A 19,077-nucleotide genomic window follows, 5' to 3' on the forward strand; every position below is an offset into this window, starting at 1 on the left:
GACAGTACAATCACAGGACAGGACCAAAGACAACTACATGCATAAAAAAAAATAAAAAAAACCTCCTTCGGTTAGATTCAAGTTTGCAGTTAACCACAACACTAAGCACAGGCAAGGGAGGTAAAAACAGATTTTTGCCCAACGTGACTATATGGAGACGGTGACATTGTACAAATTGACCAAATAACTGTACTGTAATACTGTATAGGCAATCGAGTAGCATAATGAAGGCGCTGCGAGGAAGCCGACCAGCCAAGAACGGCAGTCGAAGAACCCAAGGGAAGCTCACATGCATAAGCTTCAGAAAGAAATTGAAAAAATTCTGACCAGAATTCACCAAGTATTGGGCATGCCCAGAGAAGATGACCAAGAGAGCCCTCCGCAGATTCGGTATTGCAGAGGGGGAAGAAAGGTTATTAAAGTTTTGCTTTTTTAAATTAGGTTTTATTTTAATATCGTTTTCAATTTTGCTTTAAACTCAGTTTAGTTTTAGTTAGTTTCATTAGTTTCGTTGGTTTTATTAGTTTTTATTTTTATTTAGTTTCAGTTTTAGTTTTAGTAATTATAGTTTAGCAGAGCAAACAGAACACTTCCAGTGTAGACCAAAGTGAGACATTTAATTTCAGCAAAGTTTAGTGTTTGCACAGATTACAGTTAACTGTCGTGCAGACATCTTAATAATAAAAATACAATAATGGTTTGAGATTGAACAAAGCACCAAATAAATGGAACTTAAAAGTATAACTAAATAAAAACCCAGCTCAATTCATCTGACTACAGACAACACAACCAGCTGTGAAGCCAGTGTGATTAAATAATGAAGTATCTATGCAGCGTGTGAGTGTGTACATGTTTTTCTATCCCGGTGGGGACTGAAAGCTACAATATGTATTTTTTTTCGCCGCTAGCGGTCGCTAACCTCTTACAATAACAAAGGCGTCACATAATGACGCATGATGACGCATAAGCGTAATTAAGGAACTTGCCGTCATGCCGAAGGATCTAATAATGTTAATGGATGAGTGAATGCATTGATGTTTTTAACATGACTGTGGTATGAAGGTCGCGATTACTAATGAGAGACAGATATCAGCGCCACACGCGAGTCCCGCAGATATAAAGGAATAAGGACATTTCATTCTACCGAACTAACTTACCCGCAAGTGCTGAATTACTAACTTACTCACACAGGTCAGTTTATAAGACGAAATAAACTTGTGAGGTAACGCAGCGCTGTTTCACATGGTCTACACTATCACACTAAACTGCATTTGAGTGTGTTGAAAGTTATAATGTTATTCTATGTGTTAGTTTGACTGTATGAGACTAGCAGTGCGCTAGATCAACATTAGAATAACACACTGATCTTATTCTAACATTTCATCATGTTGAGCTATATAACATTGATTAGTTTTATGTACATTTGCTCACCTCTACATTTGCACGTCTCTGTCAAGTCAAAGTTTGTCGCGGACGCTAGCTCTCGGCATCTCGAAAACGCCACGCTGATATTGATCATCGTTTTAGTTCTCCTTTTGTCCCAAAGTCTGCTTGCCATGGTTTGAATGAAACAACAACAGCGTGAGCGTGCCGCTAGATGTAACACAGTTGTCGAAACGCAGTTAATTACGAAAATGATTATTTATTTTTGCTAATTATTATTTTATTTCAGTAAGTTTTTCAGTAACTGTTGTTAGTTTTGTTTAGTCTTAGTTATTCATTTATTATGAATTTATAATTTTATTTCAGTTTACGAAAATGTTTTTTGACCAATAGTTTTAGTCTTAGTTTCAGTTTTCGTTTACAAAAATAACCCTAGTTAAACCCTTGTTTAACCCTTGAGAAATGCAATCTGTGCAACACCTTGTACTGAATAAGTTGGTGTCACGGTTCGCCTGTTCATTCTGTGTGTACTGTTCTGGTGTGATTGCTTATCGGCGTCAGCTGCGCCGATGAGCAATCAGATCAGCCGCAGATGCGGCTCGTTTATGTGTCCTATATGTAGTCTTGTGTTTGTCATGTTCATTGTCAGATCGTTTGTCACTGTTTCACCTTGTCTTGCTGTCTGTGCAGTTCTCTATCCAGTTCCTGATTAGTCTCAGCCTCAGACGTCACGCCCACGGAACGTTGGCTAAACGTCTGATGCATATGGCACACTTTTCTGGAAACACTTCAGGAGTTTCGAAGTCGCAACCTGATTGGTTGAATTCTACAGGATGTCCGCGAGACGTGTGTGTCGCGTTCTTTAACGGTCCGTCTGGAAACAAATGCCGTGACGCCAAAACCCCTCGTGGAAGAAGAAAGCCGTTGTGTTTACAACTGAGACAAATGAGCGCTTACCAGGATCAACTAAACGCTGGATTTTCAAAAGTATGTGAAGTTCGCGGCTCCATTGTTGCAGTAAACTTGCACAACGTTCTTGAATGAATAATTTATTAAATGCACGCCGGTCTGTTATTGTAGGGACATCGACATTATATTGGCACGCCCCTAAACATGACGCGGAACAAAACGAACTGTGATTGGTTGCGTTATATGTCAGTCAAACGTCCTCTTGGCCAAGAAAAGCTGCGATAGAGTCCAGACCTTCTGCCGTCAGTCTGAAGGTCTGGCTATGCGAGACTAGTTCCTGATCAACCGGACTATTCCTGAGCCTTGAACTTTTCCCCGGGTTTGTTTCGGCTTGTCTTCATCTAATATTTTTGTCCACTAGGACTTGGATATAGCCCACTGCAGTCTCCGTGCTGCCAAGGACTTATTGCCGACCTGCTATTCTACACCAACCTGTCTTGTCTTAATCATTTGCTGTTTCAAAATAAACCTTACTTTTCATTCGCAACTGGATCTTGTGTTCCGTGACCTAACAGTTGGTGTCTAGCATTAATAGAACAGGTGTATATATTTTTAAGACACTTTGCCCAGTCCTCCTCAGAGATTTGAACATCTAGTTCCTCTTCCAAATCATTTTTTCAGATGAAAAGGGGAAATATCTTACGTCTCAGTTACATATGTAACCTTCGTTCCCTGAAGGAGGGAAAAGAGATGTAGTCGGACGAACCGACTGATTGGGATCACGCTTAGGGAGCCTGTCATCTTCGATTATTGATAAAACGAGCCAATACACACATTGGCGTGCAAGCTTTGCATCCACGCTCTGCCCCGCAGCGCGGGTATAAATACGGAAGTGGATGCACGCACCACTTGTTTTTCGCTGAGGAGCCGAGTGGAGTGCGGAGTCAGCGGTGGTCCAGCAATAGTGGCGACGGGACTACGTCTCCGTTCTCTCATTCAGGGAACGAGGGTTACATACGTAACCGAGACATTCCCGTTCAGTTCGGTCACGTTCGACGTAATACCGACTGATTGGGATCCCCATTAAAATGCCACTAGTGCTGCCACCTGCCAGTGCCTAGACGAAAGCCTCCTGACCCCCCACATTATTGAGGCGGAGATAGGACAGGGTTGCTTCAGTCACTGCTGTTCCACAAGACCCACTCAGTTAGACTTGTTAACACTGGGAAAGCGTGCCCTTTTGATGGAAGGAGGGATGCTACGGAAGCCACATCCAGCCCGCAGGGAGGTAACATATGGAGGATACCGGGCAGTACAAAATATGGAATGTCACTGAGGTGGCTCCAGCCGAAAAAGGGGGGAGACACAACCGTCAGTGATGGCAGAGCAGACTCTGCCAAGGGAAGACACGGGCTCACTGCAGGGAGCTGTACCATGGAAGAATACACATATGGAATCACCATAGGGATCACAACATATGGACCCAGCCTAGCACAAGTTCCACCAGTGTATACGAGTGGTAGGCCTAGCATCGGACGCTCCACCACGTCCAATGCCGAAGGGGTGTGGAGGAACTCAACAGGGTTCGGCTAAAGGGGAACTCAACTGGAGCAAGAATGGCGCACGTTATCCAGTCCATAGGAGGAGAAGGGCGAAGCAAGCCGATACTATGAACCAGGCTAACAGTGAAGCTGGCTTCATGTGAAGGAAGCCCACGGAAAGCAACCGGCTCGACACATAGGCTATTTTCCTAGCGAATGTGCTGGTGTCGCCCAGCCCGCAGCTCTAAAAGATCTGTCAGCGAGGCACTCTGTGTCCAACACCCAGGAAGGAGGTATACTCTCTCTTTGGTATTTTTTAAATACTCTCCAGCCTTTGCTGATAGAACTGTTATCAACAATTACCTCAGAGTTTGACTGTTTTGCCATTGCTGGAGATTTTAACATTCACATAGATAATGCAGAAACCAATATGGCAAAAGAAATCAAAACTTTTTTAAAAACTTTTGATCTGACTCAGCATGTACATGGACACACACTCAATCGTGGACACACTCTAGATTTACTTATCAGTAAGGGTCTAAACATTTCACTGATTGTTATTAACCCCCTGGGGTCGGCGGTATCGCCGGCGATACCAGCTCGCTTTTTTTCTTATCAGTTAAAAAGAAATTAATTTTGCTCTGTTGACTTTGATATTACAAACAAGTTTCATACATCAATCGATTCTGTTAAATGTGTATTCTTTTTGTGTATACTCACAATAAAAACAAAGTGTTGTGCTTTTTGCCAAATAAAGAAAAATAAACGTGATGCGAGTTCTGCCTTCTCTCTGTCAGTTAAGTCCATTCTGAAACGCGTCCGAAAATGAACTGTAACTCAGCGAATACTCAGTCAAACAGGCATACAGACACACAGGCATGAAGCTTGAATTCTCTTCTTTTAAATGAAGTAATTTATATAAAAAAACAAATATTCTCATCTTGTGAAATCTGTATTAAAAGAGAGCGATTCCAGTCGAGCTCATTAGAGCTCATTCAAAAATAATGTGACCACGCCCCGGAGAGCGCGCGCTATTCAAACGCAAATGTCTGAGGCAATCCACGCAAACCTGTGAACGCCCCCATATCAGCTCGAGAAAACACAAGTTTATTCAGATCATTATTTGTTTACACCGTCTCGCAGCGCTGTGAGGAATAATAATAATGGAAAATGTCCCTCAGAAGTGCGGGTATTTCGAGGAGCAAGGATCCGACTGAGCTGAGGAATACTGTAGTAAGTTTTTTTTCCTTCTCAAGTGAATCGGGTTTCTGTTTGTGAATGAATGAACGGCAGAGATGCGTGTTAATGAATGATGATGTTTTAGCAAACTGTATTGCTATACTGAGATGAGTAAAAATCGACTGAAATATGTTGAAATAAAATGTAGGCTATTTGTATAAGCAACGTATTAAACTGCAAATTAACATTTATATGCCCTAATATTTCATAAAAACAACGTTACAGTCAGGCGAAATATGAAAGACAACATTTTGTTGACTAGATTTGGGTACAGTTTTTATTGTAGAATATACTGCCACATCAAATAAGATTTTGTTTAGCAATTTCTGCTCATATGTTCTATATATATGTATATATATATATAATTCTATTTTTGTCAAAAATAAAGTCATAAACTAAGATGTTAGATGTTCCAATGTTGGCTATATTCAAACTAATGAATACCTACATATGATAAAATGTAGGCCTATAATAATTTTTTTTACAAAGAAAGAGTACACTTGAAATATTGTTGAAATTGTAATTATTGTTGTAATTGTAACCTTTTTAATAAAATAGCAAAACATATTTACAAGATAGATGTAAGCAAAATCTTAAATGGTCAATATAAGTCTTCTTCTAAATATATCTTTGGTCCTTGCATTCATTCTTGTGGGGCTCAGTCAGTGTCACACCTGAATGAATGGCTCATTATGCAGAGTGGGTGGGACATTGTATTCTCACCACTCCTCGTTCACGCCCCCCTCGCATATTGGCTTTCCAAGCAAAACCTGTCTTATAAAACAATACATTGATTTAAATTGTGTGTGAACAATTAGGCAGGATGATTTTCACATCATTTTGAAGCCAGAACTCGAAGCGACAACATTCATTCAAAAGTCTTGTGGACACATATTTAGTATGTGTTTTGTGGTCTTATTTCAGCAACTTTCATTTTAATTTTTTTCAATAACCACGCATAAACATTATTCTCTTAAAAATTCAAACATATACATGCATGTTGATGACATATTATGGTAGCCCTGTTTGTGCTATATAGAGTGAATTTACACCTTTGCCATTATCATGTTTATAAATAACTGAAAAAAGCACAAATGTCAGAGCATGTCAGAACACCTCCAGGGCCCAGAAAACCGCTCAGACCCCAGAGGGTTAAGGATGTAGTACTGTCTGATCATTTCTGTATTTTCTTTGATATATTGATCTCTCCTGCCACTGAAGCTAGATCTGTGTCTGTCAAGAAGAGATGCTTAAATGAGAACACTAGTGTACTATTTATGAAGGCTATATCCTTAACACCAAGCATATCTGCTGACTCTGTTGATTTTCTCCTTGATTCCTTTAACTCAAAAGTTAAAGGTATAATTGATGATATTGCTCCTGTTAAAGTCAGGAAGAAGAGTGGCAGACAAAAAGCACCTTGGAGAAACTCAACAGCAGTGCAAAATATGAAAAGACAATACAGAAAAGTAGAGCGCATGTGGCGGAAGACAAAACTTGTAATCCATTATAACATCTACAAAGACAGCCTCCATGCTTTCAATATGGAACTAGGCAAAGCTAGACAGACTTTCTTCTCAAATATTATAAACAGCAATTTAAACAACACACACACTCTTTTTGCTACTGTAGAGAGACTGACAAACCCCCCAAGCCAGATTCCCAGTGAAATGCTCTCAAACAGCAAGTGCAGTGAGTTTGCTTCTTTCTTCTCTGAGAAAATCAGTACTATCAGAAAGGTGATCAGCACAACCTTGAGTTGCCCTGGGGTCAGACAGATCAGACCACCTGAGAAAGTAGTTACTATGTCTGATTCCAAAGAAATTGATGGCAAAATTTTGCAAGTAACCGTACAGCACCTTAAAACATCAACCTGTGCTCTTGACACACTTCCCACATCTTTTTTCAAAAGTGTGTTAAACAGTTTAGAAGCAGATCTTCTAGAAGTGGTAAATGCCTCACTTCTCTCTGGGAGTTTTCCAAACTCCCTGAAAACTGCAGTTGTCAAGCCCCTCCTGAAAAAGTGCAATCTGGATAAGACCATATTAAGCAACTATAGACCGATCTCAAATCTTCCTTTCATAGGCAAGATCATTGAAAAAGTTGTCTTCAATCAGCTGAACAAATTCTTATGCTCGAATGGATCCTTTGACAATTTTCAATCTGGTTTCCGACCGCACCACAGCACAGAGACAGCGCTCATAAAGATAATAAACGATATTCGCTTAAATACTGATTCAGGCAAATTATCAGTGCTGGTACTACTCGACCTCAGTGCTGCATTTGACACTGTCGATTATAACACACTTCTTGACAGGCTGGAAAACTGGGTGGAGCTTTCTGGGATAGTCCTAAAATGGTTCAGGTCATACTTAGATGGGAGAGGTTATTATGTGAGTATAGGAGACCATAAGTGGACAGCCATGACATGCGGAGTCCCTCAAGGCTCAATTCTTGCACCACTTCTGTTCAACCTGTATATGCTCCCAATGAGCCAAATAATGAGAAAGAACCAAATCTCTTACCACAGCAATGCAGACGACACACAGATCTACTTAGCCCTATCGCCTAATGACTACAGCCTCACTGACTCCCTGTGCCAATGCATTGATGAAGTCAACAGTTGGATGTGCCAAAACTTTCTTCAGTTAAACAAAGACAAAACTGAAGTCATTGCGTTTGGAAACAAAGATGAAGTTCTCAAGGTGAACGCATACCTTCACTCTAGGGGTCAAACAACTAAACATCAAGTCAGGAATCTTGGTGTGACACTAGAGTCAGACCTTAGTTTCAGTAGTCATGTCAAAGCAATAAAGTCACAAAAAAATATATTATTTTAATTTCTTCTATGTAAAGCACTTTGAATTGCCATTGTGTATGAAATGTGCTATATAAATAAACTTGCCTTTGGAGGGGCTCACTACCCAGGTGGGCATGGTGCGCCTTGGGTAAACACACCAAGATGATGGCAACCACTATGCAGTAGGCCAACCTCTGCATGGAAACAGCCTTCCCTTCTGCTTGTCTCCGTAACAGATAAGAGCTGGATGAGGTCCTGAGGCTTTGCATTCTGTCCTGTATACCCGCAAGGCGGAAGAAACAGAGAAAAGCCAGGGCTGGGTCTGCCTCCTTCGGGGCAGCGCTTGCAGGCTCACCACCTGGTCCCGTCTTAAGGAAGAGGTAGGAACCTTGGGCACGTATCCAGGCCAGGGTCTCAGGATATCGTGAGAGTTGGCTGGCCCGAATTCCAGGCACGTTTCGTTGACCGAAAATGCGTGCAGGTCCCCTACCTTCTTGATAGAGGCAAGCAAGCAGGAGAACTGTTTCTTTAAAAACAGGATTTTTAACTCAGCTGCCTGCAGTGACTCAAGGGGAGGTCTCTGAGTGCAGTAGCACCAGAGATAAGTCCCAAGAAGATATATAGAGGGGTCGCAAGGCGGATTCAGTCTCCTTGCTCCCCTCAGGAACCTGACGATCAAGTCGTGCTTCCCCACGGATTTAGATCCACTGCATCATGATGTGCGTCAATATAAAGACAACATACATTTTGAGGGTGGAGGGAGACAGCCCTGGCTCCTACCCATCTTGCAGGAAAGAAAGCACAGAAGTGATCAAACATCTACAGGGGTCTTCTCGTGAGAAGAACAGGTTCCACTTCAGGTCGTAAGCAAGCCTCACTTTTTTTAGAGGGAGCTCTCGCAGAAGTGATGGTATCTAAGATCATTTTGAGGTAGATACCTGAACCACCACATCGAGACATGGAGTTTCCAGAGGTCTGGCGCGGGTGCCAATGGTGGAGTAGACAGTTCTGGGTTGCTGAGATACAGAATAATATAATCTGCATAGAGGGAAATATGATGCTTAATTTAGCCTAAATTCAGGGGCGAAAATAAAGGGTTCTTTTTATTTGCAAGGGCGAGAGGTTCATTTGCAATTGCAAAAAGCAGGGGCGAGAGAGGACAGCCCTGTCGAGTGCCTCTATGTAATTGGAATTGTGATGACTTGTTGAAATTGGTGAGCACTGAAGCAGTAGGATGGGCATATAACATCTTCCCAAAATAGGCAAAGGTATCACCCATATCAAATTCTCTAATCACAGCTAAAATATAATATATAAGATATTTATTAAACGCCTGACATTAAAGAAAGAAAAATGGCCAGGGATAAAACCAGATTGGGTCAGGGTGGATAATTTCCCCAATGCATTTATTTAACCTATTAGCCAGAATCTTAGTAAAAATGTTAAGATCAGAGTTCAAAAGAGCTATGGGTCAATATGATGATGGGTCAGCTTCTTCTTTACCATATTTAAGAATCAAAGAAATATTTATGTCATACAAGGACTGGGGGAGTTTGTGTATGCCAAATGAATAATTAAAGATCCTCAACAACAGAGGAGAGAGCATCTGAGCATATCTTTTATAAAATTCAATCCCGAAGCCATCTGGGCCAGGCGCCTTGCCACTGGGGAAAAATTTCTAAGAGATCTAGAGAGATTGTCACTGCTGAGTGGTCGGAGATGATTCTATTGTGGTGCTTTGTTGATTTTACACAGGGAATAATTTTAGAGTCAACTAAAAATAAATCAATCCTGGAGTATGATTTATGAACTTGTGGGAAAAAAAAGTGTACTGCATGCCCATTGGATGTTTTAGTCTCCATATATCAACAAAATCAAAAGAGGTAATCAGATAATTAAGAACAGTGGTGGAGTTGGCTAAGGGTATGCCAGAGCGAGAAGGAAATCTATCTAGAGTAGGGTCCAACACTAAGGGTGTATTCACACCTGTTGAATTCCAGCGCGCTGTCTGTGCACACGATACTGTTGCGCATCTTTCTGCGTGTCTTGTGTGCATCAGGACATTCACAGACAGAGCTTTCTCTTTTGTCTTATCGTGCTTAATTGGTTTAAAAGCATGTTCTCTCTGCCGGAACCATCTTGCAGCACATCGTCGTCTTCTCAAAATCCTAATTACAACATCGTATAGACGACATTGTATCATATGATGCTCATTAGTTTCTTCATATTGCGTTTGTAGAGAATAACACCAAATCAGTAAAAGAACAAATATTGCATTACGAAATATCTCCATGCTGAGCCTGTTTTTGCACTTCCTGCTTTTCCCTGCTTGAGAATTCCTGTCCAATGAATGGACGACCTTAGCACACGTGTGGTTTTGTTTACAAATTTTGGTTCACTTGCAAAAAGAGCAGTGTGAAAGCGAACCGTACCAAAAAAAAAATAAAAAAATCAACATTGTATTTGGTCCGGACCAAAGCAAGTGAACTATCGGACTTTCCTGGTGTGAATACACCCTAAATTAATATCAATGAGATCAAAATATTTATGGTTTTTTTTACTGCATCGAGAAACAATCCAGAACAGCAGATCAAGAAGGGTTTTGTTCAGTGATGGTGATCACAAAAACTTCAGCCTCCGAGACCAAACCAAAGATTTTCTTGTTAGTGCCCTGGGTGACAATAAGACGTGCGGGGAACAGCATTCCAAATCGAACATTTCTATATTTGCCAGTTCAAACAAACAAAACAGAACAAAGATTTGAATAAAATGAATGATTCGTACCTTCTTGTCCTTTTGCCATGTCCTCAATCAATAAAAACCCTGTGGAATCGAGATTCAAGGGAGTATCAGAGAACCAGGTTTTGTTGAATCACATTCACATTTGTATTTAATTTACTTTGAAATTTTCAGTAACAAAATGTAGTCAATGATAATAGAAACATTGATCTGTGTAATGACCATGTTGGAGGAAACTACTGACACAATAATAATAATAATAATAATAATATGCAAATGTAAGGCAGTATATTGTGTTGTCCACAAGGTGTCCCTATAACACTTGTATTAGGACAAATTAAAGTTCTTTTCTTCAGTTCATGTTATCAACACGATCCCGAACCCCTCTGTGTCTGAGTCCCAGCTTTCTACCACCACCCACGAACATACATAACACAACGCAGAGCGGCAGCGGCGGTGCTAGAGACCAGTGAGCGCGCGAAGAGAGAGAAAGAGGGCTACACAAACAGCAGAATATTGTAATCTAAAGTGGGATGAGGAATCACTTCCAGAGATTCTTGACAAACACAGACATAAAGACTGTCAGACCATTTACATACACAAATGAGCATCTATTTAACATAAAATTTGTTTGGTAAAATAAACTGAGAAAAACTATCCCAGAGATCCACAAGCAAAGCCATAATCTATACCACCGTTTAAACTTTATTTAAAGAAATTAATTATTTAATTCATTACTAATACATTAAATTGATCAAAAGTGACAGTAAATCTATAATTTTACAAAAGATTCTATGTCAAATAAATGCTGTTCTTTTAAACTTTGTTCATCAAAGAATCCTGAAAAATTAAATGTATCACGGTTTCCACAAAAATCTGAAGCAGCACTACTGTTTTCAACTTTAATAATCATAAATATTTCTTGAGCATCAAATCATCATATTAGAATGATTTCTGAAGGATCATGTGACACTGAAGACTGGAGTAATGATGCTGAAAATCAGCTTTAATCACAGGAATAAATTACACTTTACTACCGGTATATATTCACATAGAAAACTTTTTTTTTAAATTGTTATAAGCATGAATAAGCATGAATGTATGAAACAACAACTAATCTAGAATATTTCGATTTTTTTGGCAAGAAATGTCAAAACTTTATGCTATAAACCCACAGTAGAGAGATGAGTGTAAACTAAACTACAAACAGAGCAACATTCTGAACACGGGGAGATTGTAGAAACCGCAGATAATATTAGTGTGAATCTAGTAAAACAGCAGAGGCATGTATGTTGTACTTTACCCAGGAAGATCCACAGGCACTTGAAGAGCTTCTTCATGGTTGATTAAAGGCGTCTGTCTGTCTTTTAGGATGGAGAGTGAGAGTGATACTCGCTTTATGGAGGACGATGTTTAAATGTGCATCACATGATCAACCATGTCTCTCCTCCCTTCTGTCACACGCCTGTCTTCAAGCAAACACTATTTGCATTTACCTTCTCTGTAACACTTTACAATAAGGTTCATTAGTTAACATTAGTTAACTACCTTAGGTAACATGAACTAAGAATGAACAATACTTCTACAACATTTATTATTATTGGTTAAAGCTGCAGTCCGTAGCTTTTTTGGGTTAAAAATTATCCAAAATAAATTTTTGAGCAAGTACATAACCAGCCAGTGTTCAAAACTATCTGCTTGCCTTAGCTCGATCCAAAATGGTAAGTTTGTAATAATGCTTTTAATTCCAGAGGTACTGGTGGATTTCCGCGGGAAATTCGAGCATGTCTTTGCGTCATTACGTCACATCTGAACACATAAAGAAGAGTCTCGGCTAGTCGGCTATGAATGTGAGGATGTTGGAGGTGGAGATTTATAGCCTTTACCCACAGCACTTCATATAATTAAACTTATCAATTTGATGGTGGATCCAGAAGGATTCAAACGACAATCACCAGTGACAACTGGAGATTCACCCGTTGTAAAACGCAAAAGACTTCAGAGAAAAAAAGAGACTGCAACCGGCCCATGCGAAAACAAGGACAAATATCGGAAGTACATTAAATGTAGTCACGCAATGCTGATGTTGTTAACATTAACAATTTGAGAACAAAGTATAATTTGCACGGTTTGACGTGATATGATAAGCGATTGTTAGATTTAATCAGCGCGATTTACTGCAATGCTTTTTTCCCCTTAGTTGGTCAGAACAAAAGTGGATGTTACTTGCTTGTTCAGACGACATTTTCCGGTGAAAATTCTTATGTTGGTCATACTTCCACAAAGTAGAATCTGTGATAAGACGCTGCTGAGACATTACATGTCACGTCGATGTCACGTGTCTTTACGGGATTTTTACGGGTTGTGTGTGAACGCACTCTCTGATTCCGGAAAATCATTGACAGTGTGAATGAACCAAAATCAAACGAACCCGGGTCGTGAAGCTCAACAATCTTTTGCTGCTCATCAGAACTATATTCTTTGGTGTTCTCGAGACACCAGGCACTGTTTTGTGCGGATGGGCGGCCGGAGCACGTTAAGGATTTTGCTGTTAGAACGGTGTTGTGTTAGCGGCCCCTAAGTTAATAACTAATGATCTTCGCAACGGAAGTGAATCAATCAATCAAAACTAACTTTAGCTGGACAATAACTTTATCCTAGAGCTGCTGTAAAGCCTAAATAATCTGTTATTATCTCTGTAAAGCTGCTTTGAAACAATCCATATTGCTGTATAAATGAAGGTCACTTAAATTGACTTTGGTTTTACTCATTGTGACGGATGATTAAGGGAATTTGGCCTTTGTGTTTCCTCATATTTAAACTCCTGTGAAACAAGAAGTCATAGCTATACAAGTTTAATGTTCCTAGTCACCCTGGTTTGCTAAAAAAAAGGTAAATATTAATGGGAATATACTTCATAGATATTTTATTGGAGAAAATGTGATCCCCCCACACTTTAAATTATTTTACTTCAATGAAAGGTTAGATTTTTGCAAAATTCTTGAATGAAAGATTAAAATTACAATGCAGATTTATTTTTTACAGCAATTTTTGATCATATTTACCAGGGGTGCCAATAATTCTGGCCACAACTGTGTATATATATATATATATATATATATATATATATATAATCACTTTACAGAGTTTCTATGTAAATCTGGAGGAAGATTAATAGATTAAACCAAAAGTTTTGGTTTGATCCCAGAAACAAATGAGTCTGAACTTTGTGTACCAGACTGAAGCACGATAAACAAATTCTGCAAAACACACATCCCGTGCTCTCAGCCGCAGCCTTCAAGGGGTAAGACTGATCTGAGGACCGACATTATTTACAAGAAGGCAGCGGGAAAGTGGTTTATGGGGGTCCTGTCCACCGTGGTGGCCCCGAGCAGGTTCTGGTGATGGAACAAGAAGTGAAAACACTGTTGAAGAAAGGGGCCATGGAATAAGTACCTCCCTCCAACAGGGACACCGGGTTTTACAGTCGGTATTTCATCGTTCCAAAGAAGGATGGGGGGGGTTGCGTCCCATTTTGGATTTGCGAGTTCTGAACAAGTCAGTCATGCAACTAAAATTCTAAATGTTAACTTTAAGACAAATCATACTTCTACATATCCATCCTTCCATGTCATTTACATCTAATCATTTAGCAGACGCTTTTATCCAAAGCAACTTACAAATGAGGAGAACAATAGAAGCATCAGACCAGCAAGAGGGCAACATACAAGTGCTTTAACAAGTCTCAGTTAGTCTAGCACAGTTAAAACATCGCAAGTTTTTTTTTATCAGAAAAACAAAACAAATAGAATAGTACAGAATGGAAAAAGTAAGTGATAGTATTCATTGGTCAGGTGCTGACGAAATTGACATAGGCAGGTCATTCCTCCAGCCGGGAACAGTCCAGGAAAAGGTCCGTGAGAGTGATTTCATGCCTTTAGGGATGGCACCACGAGGCATCATTCACTTGCAGAACATCTGGAGGGCACATAAGTCTGAACTAGCGAGGTTGTCTTGTAGGCAAACATCAGTGCCTTGAATTTGATGCTATTGGCAGCCAGTGCAAGCTGATGAAGAGAGGTGTGATGTGGGCTTTCTTCAGCTCGTTGAAGACCACCCTCGCTGCTGCATTCTGGATCAGTTGCAAAGGCTTGATAGTACATGCCAGAAGACCCTCTAAGAGAGCATTACAATAGTCCAGTCTGGATAGAACAAGAGCTGTGACCAGGAGCTGTGTGGCCTGCTCTGACAGGAAGGGTCTGATCTTCCTGATGTTGTATAAAGCAAATCTGCAGGACCGGGCCGTTGTAGTAATATGGTCTGTGAAGCTTAGCTGATCATCAATCACAACTCCAAGATTCCTGGCTGTCCTGGATGGAGTTATGGATGACGAACCCAGCTGAATGGAGAAGTTGTGCTGAAGTGTTGGGTTGGCTGAGACCACACTGAGACAGTGGTCTGTCTTAGCAAGGTTTAGTTGAAGGTGATGGTCCTTCATCCAGCAGGAAAGACTGAGATGCGAGCAGCTCCCGTCGGATCATCAGTTGTGTGTAGAATATAATATAATATAATGTGTATAGTGTTGTAATCAAATATTTAGAATATTTAAATATTTGTAATAAAATATTATTATAATATTAAATATTAAATATTTAAATATTTGTAATAAAATATTTATTTCTCAATCATCTGCACTACTTTTTGTACATACTTTGATTCTCCCTCACTTGTCGTATTGTATAACAACTTGGTCACTGGCAGGTGCGACTACACTTAAGCCTGTGTACTCCCTCCATAAACAAATTATAAAAGTACTAGACAAAAAAACAAGGGACTATCATCATTGTACCATTTTGAAATAGTTAAATAAATTTGAATAATTTTGTATTTTACACTGATGTATGCCTGATGTATAAAATGACCCATAATCTTGCTCCCCCTGGATGCCTGGCCCATAACGGAAGTGCCGGTGGGACTAGAGCATCTGCTAGGGTAGACTTGGTACCGCAGTATAGAAGAACAGCATTTGGTCAAACAGCTTTTTTTGGTTAGAGTAGTGGGGATATGGAATTCCTTACTCATAAACATCCGAAGCATTGATAGCTTCACAGTTTTTAAAACCAAGCTTAAGCACTGGCTACTATCAGAACAAATCTGCAACCACTAATGACTGTGTTGTAAATTCTTTGTTTTTATATACTGATTTCATTACATTCCTGGGCATATACAGTGGGGAGAACAAGTATTTGATACACTGCCGATTTTGCAGGTTTTCCCACTTACAAAGCATGTAGAGGTCTGTAATTTTTATCATAGGTACTCTTCAACTGTGAGTGACGGAATCTAAAACAAAAATCCAGAAAATCACATTGTATGATTTTTAAGTAATTCATTTGCATTTTATTGCATGACATAAGTATTTGATCACCTACCAACCAGTAAGAATTTCGGCTCTCACAGACCTGTTAGTTTTTCTTTAAGAAGCCCTCCTGTTCTCCACTCATTACCTGTATTAACTGCACCTGTTTGAACTCGTTACCTGTATAAAAGACATCTGTCCACACACTCAACCACACACTCAATCAAACAGACTCCAACCTCTCCACAATGGCCAAGACAGAGAGCTGTGTAAGGACATCAGGGATAAAACTGTAGATCTACACAAGGCTGGGATGGGCTACAGGACAATAGGCAAGCAGCTTGGTGAGAAGGCAACAACTGTTGGCGCAATTATTAGAAAATGGAAGAAGTTCAAGATGACGGTCAATCTCCCTCGGTCTGGGTCACCATGCAAGATCTCACCTCGTGGGGTATCAATGATCATGAGGAAGGTGAGGGATCAGCCCAGAACTACACGGCAGGACCTGGTCAATGACCTGAAGAGAGCTGGGACCACAGTCTCAAAGAAAACCATTAGTAACACACAACGCCGTCATGGATTAAAATCCTGCAGCGCACACAAGGTCCCCCTGCTCAAGCCAGCGCATGTCCAGGCCCGTCTGAAGTTTGCCAATGACCATCTGGATGATCCAGAGGAGGAATGGGAGAAGGTCATGTAGTCTGATGAGACAAAAATAGAGCTTTTTGGTCTAAACTCCACTCGCCGTGTTTGGAGGAAGAAGAAGGATGAGTACAACCCCAAGAACACCATCCCAACCGTGAAGCATGGAGGTGGAAACATCATTCTTTGGGGATGCTTTTCTGCAAAGGGGACAGGACGACTGCACCGTACTGAGGAGAGGATGGATGGGGCCATGTATCGCGAGATCTTGGCCAACAACCTCCTTCCCTCAGTAAGAGCATTGAAGATGGGTCGTGGCTGGGTCTTCCAGCATGACAACGACCCGAACCACACAGCCAGGGCAACTAAGGAGTGGCTCCATAAGAAGAATCTCAGGGTCCTGGCGTGGCCTAGCCAGTCTCCAGACCTGAACCCAATAGAAAATCTTTGGAGGGAGCTGAAAGTCCGTATTGCCCAGCGACAGCCCCGAAACCTGAAGGATCTGGAGAAGGTCTGTATGGAGGAGTGGGCCAAAATCCCTGCAGTGTGTGCAAACCTGGTCAAGAACTACAGGAAACGTATGATCTCTGTAATTGCAAACAAAGGTTTCTGTACCAAATATTAAGTTCTGCTTTTCTGATGTATCAAATACTTATGTCATGCAATAAAATGCAAATTAATTACTTAAAAATCATACAATGTGATTTTCTGAATTTTTGTTTTAGATTCCGTCACTCACAGATACAATACAAATTACAGACCTCTACATGCTTTGTAAGTGGGAAAACCTGCAAAATCAGCAGTGTATCAAATACTTGTTCTCCCCACTGTATATTGTGATGTTTTATGTGGTCTATATGTAATATTGTATGTTATTTTATTTGTTTACCTGCCTTTCCTCACAGACCTCTACGCCTACATAAATCACCAGGCGGGCAAGTGACGTTGTAGAGACCATTCTACACCCCAGAGCTCCCTCCACGAGGAAACTTTATGCCCTGAAGTGGAGAGTTTTAACTTCTTGTTGTAGTGACCGTCAGCTGGCCCAGTTGGTACAGTGCTGGAGTTCCTGCAGGAGCGGTTCACTGCAGGTGTATCTCCATCCACTTTAAAGGTCTACGTGGCGGCCATAGGTGCTTACCACATTCCTTTGGGTGGAATGTCTTTGGCTAGAAACCCTTTGGTATCTCGTTTCCTCCGTGGTACTCTGAGGCTGAGGCCTGCAGCTCGCACCAGGGTACCGACTTGAGATTTGGCCATTGTCCTTCAAGGCCTTTCCCAGGCTCCCTTCGAGCCCATTGAGGAGGTTCCGGACAATTTTCTGACCTTTTGCTTTGTTCCTCCTCACTATCACTTCTCTTAAAAGAATAGGAGATCTGCAAGCCTTGTCAGTTTCACCTTCATGCTTGGAATTTGCACCTGGTATGGTTAACCCCCTGGGGTCGGCGCTCACGCCGACGTGATCAGCTCACTTTTTTTCTTATCAGAACAAAAGAGACTCAAAATATTGAAGAGACTCAAAATTGATTTTGATCTTACATATAAGTGTTAAACATCATTCGATCCTGTTAAGTGTCTTATTTTTTTGTGTAATCTCACAATAAAAACAAAGTGTTGTGCTTTTTGCCAAATAAAGAAAAATAAACATGATGCGAGTTCTGCCTTCTCTCTGTTAGTGAAGTCCATTCTGAAATGCGTCTGAAAATGAACTGTAACTCAATGAATATTCAGTCACACAGACATACAGACACACAGGCATAAAGTAAAAATATTCTCAGTTTATGTAATCTGTATGAAAAGAGAGAGATGTCAGTCGTTCTCATTTCAGCTCATTATAGCTCATTATCTGTTCATGTGAACACGCCCACGGAGAGCGCGCGTTATTCAAACGCAAATGATCTGAGGCAATCCATGCAAACCTGTCAACGCCCACATCAGCCAGATAAACTAATACGTTTTTTAAAGTTGTTGGTTTTTAAAGTCCACAGGAGCACAAATACTGAAACCTGTTTTGTCATGGAAATAATCTTCAAATCTGAAATAAACTGAATATCGTCACCGTAACATTATCAGAAACTGTCACCTTTTTATTATTTTGACTGCATTTGTTTTCATCTTTTCATCTTTTTTATTCATCTTATATAATCACTTTACATAGTTTCCACGTGAATCTGGAGGAAGATTAATAGATTAAACCCAAAGTTTGAGGGTTTGATCTCAGAAACAAATGAGTCTGAACTTTGTGTCCCGGACATTGTGTCCCAGGCTAAAGCACGATAAACAAATTCTGCAAAACAAACACTCGTCTGTTTGAATGAGGATTAACAGCATGACTTTTGAACTTTCTGTTCATCACTGAAACCTGAAAACAAACACTGTATAGCGTTTCTATGATTCATTAAGCAGTAGAAGCATTTTCATTAGTGATCAGAAATGTTTCTTGAGCACGAAATCAGTATATTACC

Source organism: Abramis brama (assembly GCF_963993115.1).
Source record: "Abramis brama genome assembly, chromosome: 3".
Classification (NCBI taxonomy): Eukaryota; Metazoa; Chordata; class Actinopteri; order Cypriniformes; family Leuciscidae; genus Abramis; species Abramis brama.